We start from the raw sequence: 11,789 nt of genomic DNA, 5'->3' as shown, positions 1-11,789 counted from the left end.
ATTAATGAATCCAATATACCATTTTATTATGAAGTTTTTTTTCTAAGTCTATTGGTTTAATTTCGCTAACATTTTTTATGTTTTTTCTTTGTCACAGGCTGACATGGATCCATCACATATCATAGACAAAGATGTAGCTTGTGACACTTCTACCAAGCAGGTCAACCTCATTGTAATTGTACAAATTAGATAGAAGCAAATTGTTACATTATTATGTTCTTTTTTTTAGTGATTTCTACTAATTTTGTAATTGTTAATGATATTCTTGACACAGACGGATGTTCGGGGAAAGGGAAAGGGAGTTGCAGTACCTAAGCACCTTTCTAGGGATGTGGAATCATTAGGGTTAAGCGATGATGACCCTGAAGATCCCACAGACCTTATGAAATTCTTTAAAATGCCTCTTATAAAAATTAGAAAAGAGATTGTTGCTTTGGTAGCCATGCATCCTATCAATGATGAGATACGAAAAGAGATTGTTGCTTTGGTAGCCGTGCAGTAGAAAACTTGCAAGTAAGCACTAATGAAAGCTTTAATTATAACAAAAGTTCAATAATGGTTTATATTTTATTCTCTTTTATGTCATTAACTAAAATATGTTCGTATTGTTTTTACAACAATTTATCCGCCCTCATCAAAGTTGTTCCCACAATCAGGGTGTTGCGGGATCTTCAAGTGATGACGATTTTCTTGTATTATCACTTGCTTGGCTTATCACTCTGAGTACCCAAAGCACATCATACTTGATACTGTCAATTTTCAAAATAAAGGTTCATCCTTGTTAACAATTCTTGCACTTTTCATATATTTAATGTATTATTCTTTAGGTGTTGTCAATGTTACTGTGCAAATGCCGCCGCCACCTCATCAGAGGTTACCCTCACCTATATTGCCAACTACAATGTCGGTAACACGTAGCATGCAAACATCCTCTAGTGCACGTCATATTGGCCCGCTCACTATTGGTAGACCCCTCTTTTGCTCTATCTCCAATCATGTGTTTATTTCCCTTCAAGCGTTCTTTCTTGAATTCTAATGCCATTTCATAGTGGATTCATTTTTTGTAGGAGGAGATGCACATGAGGATGTGCCAGAGGCCACTACTACTGATAACATGCCATCATTTCCTGAATCTTCTCGTATTGCTAGTACGGGAACGTTGTAGGCCACATTGGTGATGAGCGACGAAGAAATGATTCCCTTAAAGATACAAAAGGTTCCAGGTACTTTAAAATTATTATTATATACTCTAATTGTAATTTACTTTATGATCACTCGTTTTAGACTAATGATCCCATGAATTTTTTGTAGGCAATCATATTTTCTATAAACATCTTAGTGACATTGCATTGCAGATATTTCAGCCCACCATACGTAAAAGGTGGTACATCATATGTGAACTAACCCTAATCCACTTTTGATTTCATACCATTTCTAGAATAGTTTTCCTTTGATCCAGTTCTTGAAGTGTAATAAATGTAGCTTCAGTTCATTTCTGAATCTAACATGTTTGTTTTTGCTTTAAAAGGTGGAATGACCAAGAAAAAAAGGTTAAAAGATGAATTGACAAACCAAATGGTTGAGTGGTTTGGAAATGACACCTTTGACAAAACCAAGCTCCTTGAAAAAGCTGGCACATATCTAAAGTATGTGAGGGACCAATACAGGACCCATTTGGAGAGGAACCTAAAGTACAAGCGTCCCCCCATGATTCCAGAGAGGGAGTGGAAGGACCTGATTTTGGATGCCAAGGAGAGAATTGAAAGAAAAAAAGGAAATACACCACTAGACGCCAAAAGAAGGTAAGGGATACTATTAAGAATGTAATTATGTAATAATTAATTACTCTTTATATTTATATAATCTAACATATTTCAAACTTTTTATAGACTGAGTGACACGTCAAAGGCAACCAAGGCAAGGCAAGAAAAGCACAGGCAACACAAACTCAGCTCAGGTGGTTAAATGAAACTTGCTGCATGAATTGTAAGTATCTCATGTAAACGAAATATTGCATCAAAATATTAATAAATTGCAAACATTTTTTTTTATCAAACAATGCAAGCAAAATTCACGGTACTAAGAAAAAATGTAGGGCTCTGAATTCAATAGAGCGCCCATAGAAGATGACAAGAGAATTGCCTACTAGCAAGGCTATTCAGTCATGGTTGATTGGCTATGGGAATTGAGTGGGCATACACAACATTCAAGTGCATATGACACACAGGTAAATATGCTAAATGGAAGTTGTTTCAAATTGAATACTTTACCAATAATCTAATTGATGTTGAGTTCCAACATAAAGTGACTATATTTGTTTTAAATAAGCAAGCAATGATAACAATGTGCATGTCATTGGAATGTAGCCTGCTAATTGTGAAACACCACCTGCACATGAAGGTCTGGATGTGCATCTCAATAGTGGAGGTATTCATTTGCTATTCAAATTTATTTATTTAGCTATTAATACAATTAAACATCTTAATTTGTAATTAGAGTAGTAATTAATGTAACCTTTTTTGTTAATATTTTAGAGCATGTAGTCGGTGGTGAGCAAGTGGAGCATGATCTGGGTACACAACATCAAGAACGTGATTTTCCCCATTCAGGTAAAGAGGACCATTGTTACTACTTTAAACAAATATAATTGCAATTGGTGTTCAGCACTAATGTAAACTTTAGTATTTCAACTCTAGATGATCTAGAGGGTGTTCAGCATGTTGAGGTTGAGGCTACACAAAATGATATGGCCCCATCAAGTAAAGAGCACAATAATTATGTTCTCTAAATTAATGAAATACTTGTAACAATAATAATTCTTTTTGTGAATTTAACCCATTTCTTTGTTATTGCAGAGGACCCCCCTTTGCTTCAGTGTCCTCGTCCTCAGTATAGGACTAGGCATACATCAGGATCACGAGCAGTTAGCGGAACATCTGTAGAGGGGGGGAAATGATGAAGAAACCGATGTTCCACTTAGTCTTTTCATAGCTTCAAAGAAAAAACAAAGAAAGAAATGATTGTAATCTAACTTATTTGATAATGACTAATTTTTATGTGTTAGTGAATGTAATTATGTGCTAATTAATGGTTATGGATGATATGTGTTAATTAATATTGATGAATGTTGCGTGTTAATTAATGTTAATCAATGTTATGTGTTAATAAACGTTATGTGATATTAATGAATGAATGCTATATTTTATTAATGGTAGAAATAATGAATGAATGAATGTTATAAGATGTTAATGGGGAATTTAGAGTGATGTTGGGGGTGAGGGGCCAAATGAGCTTCCACCTTCACGTGGTTGGCCCTGTTAAGTAGAGAATATTAAACTATTCTCTAAACCAAGCAAAGCTCAACAAGATAACACACTTTTCAATATTTCATTATATTGCACAGTTAATCTTATTGAATAATGTATATTGAATCTTAATTGCAGGGTCCAACAGAGCCAGCATGAACAACAACACCACAAGTTGCTGGGTATAATGAACTCCCATATTGTCTTGTATGTACATGAACAATATGAGTTGCTTCTAGTGTTGATATCCAATATAGGACTGCAAAAGTTATGAATATGCCTCATCCTTGTAAGTTTTTTTATTACTTGTAAGTCATGAATATTGCTCTTTAGTTGATTAAAATTAAATGAAAATCTTTAATGAATACACAAAACTATATACATATGCAGGTGCACCATGGTTGAGATGGTCCAACTCCCCAGTCTCACTCTACGACTAATCTCATGCCATATCTAAATCAAACACATCTCAAATACATCGTCGGTGGAAAGCTGCAAAATGTCATTTTCATACATAAGCAAGACATACACAATTGGGCACAATCACCAAGAGAACGGTAAAAAGTGTGTTTGAGATTGTATCATGGATGCTTTTAAGGATTGTATCATGGATGCAAAAAATCTCTTCATTAATCCTTGACTCATGATTGCTATAATACTTCTTTAGACTTCTCATGTCATTTGTTGCACTTCTTCACTATTTTGGACTAGGTTTCAACTATGTATTTTCCTTGACTTATGACTGTACCTAGCTTTGTCCTATCTTTGTAAGCTTCCTCTTTGAATTGTGGTTGTAGATTTGATAACAAATTTTTAATGTTGCACTATTTGTAAGGAGGACAACTCCTAATGGATGTTACAAATTGTGTTCTAGTGACTGAGACTAACATTTTTGTACTTGATGTTTTTGACTAGTTGTCATAACCTCTGACTTTGATGCTTGTGCCTTAATAGAACTAGATGTTTATTATATACATACTTGGTCAAGGATTTCATTATGATGCTATAGGGCTACAAACTAAGATTATTTATTGTATTGAGTTTCACATTTGACATGAGTTTCCCTATGACTGCTATGCCTCTTGAGGTTATAAGGTGTTGTTCATGTCAAGTTTTGACAATGCTGCAACAATAACGTGTTATTTGTTGTTAAGGTTTGAAAAGACCTTTTAGAAACTTATACCCTGCTCTTTTTCACTCAGTAGACTTGATTAGTGTCATTTTATTTGGTACTAGGTATGACTGCCTACTGGCTTTACTGTAGACTGCAATCTCTCTAGACTGTATTTTCTGAGTGTTGTTGTTCTATACTCGACCATCTATTAGGAAAACATAGCTTGAAATGTCCAAAACAATTAATGAATGACTACACTATCACCAATCTATCTTGAAGATTTGACTACTCTTTAGATTGTGATTATGACTATCATGATATTTCATGAGACTACTCTATCCCCATATGAAACCCTTTGTTCCCACAAATCAATGCTTTGAACTTGACTGCAACTTTATAGTGATCACTGTCCTTGTACAGTAAGCTTGCTACTTTCTCAACTTTTGATATATTGGAGGCTCCTAGGATGGTTTCTAACTTATAGTCACAATACCTTGCTATAATTTGCATTTCAGATCACTGCTCAATGATCATATGATGTCTTTGTCTTTTGAATTTGACTCTCGAGCTTGCTCTATTTCTTGACCTTTTGAATAATTCTGGGCCACTATTCATTACTTTTATTACCCTATATGTAAAAGACCTTGCTAACTGCTTCCCGTACTTGATCTTTATCTGGTTTGTGTCAATCCTACTATTGCACCTTTTCTATTTATGATTGAGATTTGTTTTGGGATTAAAAACTCTTGATGATTTCACTAAATAACTTTTGCATGACTGTACTTTCTAAGCTATCCTAGGGAACAAAAGAGACCTAGGGATTTGCTCACTTCAAGGAAAAAGAAAATCTAGCAAGACAATCAACCCTTTTAAATAATATGTGGAACCCTTATGGTGAGCAAGAAAGCATTGACAAACTTATAGATGTTGTCATAACACAAAGCTGAAACTATATTATTTTTTATAGATAATCAGATTTCTCCTTTAACCTGACTTTTGTTTGAATCATTACTATAGGCGTATCCAATGCATGATTTAAACAATAAGATACTAAAAATTCTAAAATAGGGTTCTGAAAACCCTACCTCCAAATGTGGATATTTACTGTTATGACTATGACAATTTCTCTCCAGAAGCTTTGATGCTAACTTCTATCACGCCTAAACTCTACAGGTGGTTTGCATGGTGTTGGCATGAGGTGCTTTGTAAATGTCCTTATGGATTCTCTTCATATTTTTATGAAACTCCTTCATCGAAGAGGCAAACCTCTCATTCAAATTAACCCTTTGACTGTTGCATGCAGTCCTTTTCTTATAAAACTTCCTCCTTGCGGTGATGTGCTAGGACATAAACTAAAGGTGTAGCTTGTGGAACCTGTTGAGCATCAAATCTGAATTAAGTAAAATATCTTGATTTGAGAGATTAAATCATAGAAGCCATCTATCTTTGGAATAAATCATCATTTTCATTGATACCGTAATAACCCATAAGTTATCGAACAAGTCTAATAGCATTCTATCTAAATATCCAAAATTCAAATAGTATCGATGAGACCCAGCGATGTCTCATCGATATAAAAAGGGTATCAAAGGAAAGGTAACACCAATGAACTCTAAAAGGGACTCATCGAAAGCAATGGTTCCACCGAAAGAGGATATCGAAGAAAGCAGAGACAGTTTTTATCGATGGGAAAAGGCTTCCGAGGAAATAATACCATTGGCGCAACATGAAGGAAACTTACCGAAAGAAGTGTTCTTAACGAAAGAATTATATCGATCAAACAGAAGGAAGCTACATCGATAAAAGATATCGATAAGGATATGAGTTTTGAAGAGGCTAAAAGGCATGTTACCGATATGTGTGGTTTTACTGATGCAACTTTATCGAGGAAGATTACTAATGAGCTCATCGATGAAAGATGATAGTGGAAGAAAATCATCAAAATAAAGATGGCCTCGATGAAACAATAGACCCAATCATCAAAGGAGTGTAGTGATGTTGATAGAAAAAGTGTTTCGATGGAAGGATAAAGGAAGTTACCAAAGCTCAAGGTTTCTTCGACATGAAACCCGATGGACATCAAATATATATCAATGATGAAATAGGTTTCGAGGAGGCTAAAAGGCATGTCTTTGATATGTGTTATTTTGGCGATATAACTTTATTGGTGGAAGATGACAAGAGAGGATAAAGAAAGGCTTCGATGATACAATAGATCCATTCATCGACAGGGCATAGTGATATCGATGGAAGAGGTATTTCAGTGGAAAAATAAAGGAAGTCACCGAAGCCCAAGTTTTTTTGACATAAAAACCCGATGAATATCAGATAGGTATCGGTGAGGAGACAGCCACAGTGACCGAATACAACATTTGGATGAAGGGAGAAAATACCTAGTCGTAGTAATGTTCGAAACTATTGGTGTAAATAATTATTCATCATGGATATTATTACACTTTATTTAAGTTTACTTAGGAAATGCATTTCATAGTAGTTTGGGTATGACACACTTGGGTGTTTGTGCCACATTGGGATAGTGTGTATAGGAGAATTTCCACCTTTTATGGTGTTGATCTTGTTGTTACACTCCACATTCAGTGGGTGATCCACCTCATGTGGACTATTATATTATTTCTCCTACCTACCCACACCTATTTCCTACCTACCCTTGTTTCTTATTGAGCCACATGTCATGTTTTTGTGCTCACATATCCATAAGCCTTGCCTATATAAGCAGGCTCATCTACATTGTATGAAAATTAAACAATCGATCATTTATCTATTGATGAGAATACAGTTTATTCTTATCCTTTGTCTCTCTATTGTACTTTTCATTGAGCTCTTGATCTTGGCAAAATCCACATGGTATCAGAGCCATTGGGGCTTCATTGATTGGTTTTTGGAGACATTGTGGAGGGCTTCTATTTTTAGATCTGAGGGACTGCATTTTTTGGAGGCATCTTAGAGCATTTTCGACGTCACCATTGCGTTCGGGAGGCCATTTCCATTAAAATCGAGTATAAATTCAACCTATTTTGGCAAAAATCGATTTTTGGGTGTGGAGGAAATTTTCTGCCCAATTTGGGCAATACGGTATGGAATCTTCGGATTTTTTTTTTTTAGAAAATTATTTTCCAGTTTGAAAATTTTTTTGAAAAAAAATAAAATTTTGCAAATTATTTTTGGGATCCATACCTTCTGCCCAATCAGCAGCGCACAGTCAACGCCCAGTCAGTCGTGAAGTTTGGGCGACGGTCATACAGCCATCAAATTTAACCCCGCGGTCCACTGACATCATCATTTTTATAAAAAAATTGCAAGCCCCTCTCATTGAGCTTTTTGATTTTGCAGTTCAATTTCAAATGGCCATATCTTGCTCATTTTTGCTCATTTTTTGGTACAATTTTTTTTTAAATGAGCTATAATTTCATGTACTTCCACGTGGTGGAATTATTTTCTGATTTTGATGGACATATTTTTTAGAATTCTTTGTTTTTGGTGAATGTACCTGTCCAATCCCCGTTTCTGCAACTTCCAGGTCTCTGTTCGGGCTCATACGAACTCCTTTTCAGGTGTCATTTTTTTTGAAAGTGCATTATTTTTTGTCTACTCTCAGAATATGCTATCAATTTGCAGCAATTGTGGGTAGAAATTGTACTTTCATCATATGGTCTTATTTGGCCAATTTGGCATTTGTATTGCATAGATCTATCTTTTTGATCTTTTGCTTTGAAGTTCTCAGCCTATTGGGGTAGTTGTAAAACAAAATCAGAATTCAACCTTGCCATTGTTTGCAAGTGGCCTATTGTACACACACTACATATAAAGTGCCAAAATCATCATTTTGGGGGGGGTACTTTGATTGAGTGAATTTGGGAGGGTGTCTCCTGTGCTTTTGTGCTCTTACGTTCCTTCCTTTTTGCTTCTATGGGTTCTTCTAAGTTTCCTCTCTTAACTCCTCATAATTATGCTACTTGGAAAATTGATGCATGGAGTAAACTTATGGAAAAAGGACTAACTCATTACATTGATGGAACTATTGTTGCTCCTGTTGATCCTAAGGTTGATCCAATTGGTCACTTGGATTGGCTCACTAAAAATATCATGGCAATTGGTACCTTAAGAAAGTATGTATCAAAGGATCTCATTTTTCGTACTGAGAAATGTACTCTAATCAAGGATGCTTGGCAAAAGTTTCAAGACTTGTATGGTCAAGTTGATGAGATTAGGGGATATCAAATTGATAGTGATCTCACCATGTTAGATCCCAATAACTTTGATACTATACAAGATTATGTCACTAAGGCAAATGAGTTGAGGGCACAACTCAAAGATTGTGGCATTGATAAGAAGGATACTCAATTGATATTCACCTTGATAGGCAAGCTTCCACAAGAATATGCAGCATTTGTTTCTAGTTTCCAAACCCATAGGATGACAATGGGTTCAAGCTACACAATGCCTACAATTTATGCTTTCAATGAAATGTTGATGATGGAAAAAACTAAGTTGATAAGCATGGGCATTCTTAAGGCTTCTAAGTCTCAAGCATTAGTGGCAAATCAAGGGAACAAAGGAAATCAAGGAAAGGACAACTCAAACAAGAAGAAATGGCAATCAAAGCCTAAGGACAAAGCATCATCCTCTCCACAATAAGGAGATACATCCTCTTCCAAGAGGGATAATTCACCAAAGAGGGAGAGACCTACTTGTGCCTATTGTAAAAAGTTTGGTCATGAGGAGCATCGTTATCATTCTAAGAAGATTGATGAGCTCACACATATCATCAAAAAGCATAACATTGATTTGCCTAATGTCTACAAGAAGGATGATTCATCAACTTCCACTTCCTCACATTCAAAAGGAAAAGGGCAAGCATTCATGGCTTCTACAAGTGGGAAAACTCATTCTTTTGGGACAAGAAAAGTAAAAGCTCTATGTGCTGCTATAAGTCATGATTCAGAGAGATGGTTTCTAGATTCAAGGGCTTCTCATCATATGGCATCTTCGCAGTCTATGTTCTCTACATTTGAGCCTTGCACCATGCCGCAGATATTGATGGGCAATCATACATACATGGATGTGATTGGGAAAGGATCTATTGACATTGGGGATAACTCCTTCAATAATGTGTTGTGTGTACCCCACTTGACAAGCAATCTCCTTTCTATCTATCAAATCACACATAGCGCAACTAAGAGAGTTGTGGAGTTCACACCTGAGTTAGTTTTCATTAGAGACTTGGAGACTAGAGCTATCATTGCGACTGGGGTGGTTGATCATGCATCTCAGTTATACTCCTTTTTAGATTTTGTTGATGATGATGATTTTACATTTGATGATTCTACACATGATGATCACACTTCTTGTGATGGTTCAGATTTTGAGGAGAACTTTGGGCACTTGAACATGGGGATTCTCACATGTGAACCTGTTCTTGAGTCTTGTATTTCATCTCCTCATATTGATATCACATCACCTATTGCACCTAATGATGCGGATAGTGCAACAGTTTTGCCTTCATGTGATTCAGTGCAGCAGGATATTCATTGTCTTCCAGCTTCAGATTCATGGGATGATTACTTGACAGACATTTCAGGTTTATTTATGGAATCCTACATTGCAGATTTGGGAAACATCATCGATGACATTCATCTTCTCTTTGATGAAGGTGATCCTTCTTCGATTGTTGCGAGGGAACACTCTGACCCTCTTGTTCATTCTCTACATGATCATTCTTTCGAGGTTGACATGATTGTGGATACTTATGTACAACAATTGGAGGATGTCTCAATATTTTTTGAGGAGACATGTGAGTCTTTGGGACATGTTCTAAATCCATCTCCACTAGATCTTGAAGTGCTTTTTTTAGTAGTGTGGCATAGTTTACCACCTTTCGAGGGGGTATCTTTCAGCATCCACATGGGGACACTTGAGAACTTTTCAGAGATTCCTTTCATCATGAGTTTTCTTCATACATATTCCCTTCATGATTGGGGAGACTTCATGGATACACCTTTGGTTTTGTTTCTTCCTAAGGGGAAGAATATTGTTCGACGTTCGTGGAGCATTTTCTTCATACATTGAGCTTCTATCATTGGTGCAGATTCCACATTGAGGGGGGGGCTTCCTAGCTTCTCTTCTTCTCCCATATGGGGGGGACTTTTTCCTCACATGGGGTTTTGTCCTTCACATACTTCTATGAGAGTTCTTTGTATCTATTTTTCATCTCTCTTTTGGGGGAGGGTTTTTTCCCATTGGGTTTTTCTCTCTTTCCCCACTTTGTGAGAGATTTCATTGCATTGGTTTTCATTCATTTGCATTTGTACATGGGTACCTAACATGGCCTAGTAGCTGGGAGCCATCTTGCATTGCTTAGTTGCATTGTAGACTTAAGTGCATTCCCCTAAGTTGCACTTAAGGGGGGGTGTTGGTGTAAATAATTATTCATCATGGATATTATCACACTTTACTTAAGTTTACTTAGGAAATGTATTTCATAGTAGTTTGGGTATAAGACACTTGGGTGTTGGTGCCACATTGGGATAGTGTGTGTAGGATAATTTCCACCTTTTATGGTGTTGATCTTGTTGTTACACTTCACATTCAGTGGGTGATCCACCTCATGTGGACTATTATATTATTTCTCCTACCTACCCACACCTATTTCCTACCTACCCTTGTTTCTTATTGAGCCACATGTCATATTTGTGTGCTCACATATCCATGAGCCTTGCCTATATAAGCAGGCTCATCTACATTGTATGAAAATTGAACAATTGATCATTTATCTATTGATGAGAATACAGTTTATTCTTATCCTATATTTTGTCTCTCTATTGTACTTTTCATTGAGCTCTTGATCTTGGCAAAATCTCACAGAAACAAAAGTGTTAGTTGACGGTTATATGTTGAAAAGCCACGATGCTTGGTGATAATGTATACTCTCATATAAAGGAGGGAGCTTTTGTAATATGGAGGAAATTTAGAGAAAGGACTAGATTATAGCATCGGGCTTACCACTATACTATTTTGGCAAATATATATAATATAATCAGTTGTTTTTCCTTTGCATATGTGTTGTGGATTACTGCATTTTTCTGCAGGTAGTTGCTTGTGATATTATCTAAAGGAGATAAGGTTACTTGTGTTCTTCCAGTAAAACTCTGTGTTTCATATTGTAGATTTGAATAAAAGATTTACTTGTGAATTGTAATTGTTCCTTAGATTTTTTCCTTGGATGATCTCTAAAGGTTAGAGTTAAATTCATTCAAGCAATTTGCAGTAAAGACATTGAAGTAGAGCTCATAAGAAACAGTAATTGACAGACTCATCGAGAGGGGGTGGGTTTAAAAATTGTCTCATAAGTT

This window comes from Cryptomeria japonica, chromosome 5, assembly GCF_030272615.1.
Source record: "Cryptomeria japonica chromosome 5, Sugi_1.0, whole genome shotgun sequence".
NCBI lineage: Eukaryota > Viridiplantae > Streptophyta > Pinopsida > Cupressales > Cupressaceae > Cryptomeria > Cryptomeria japonica.
The sequence above is the reverse complement of the archived record's forward strand: the minus strand, read 5'-3'. Positions refer to the sequence as shown.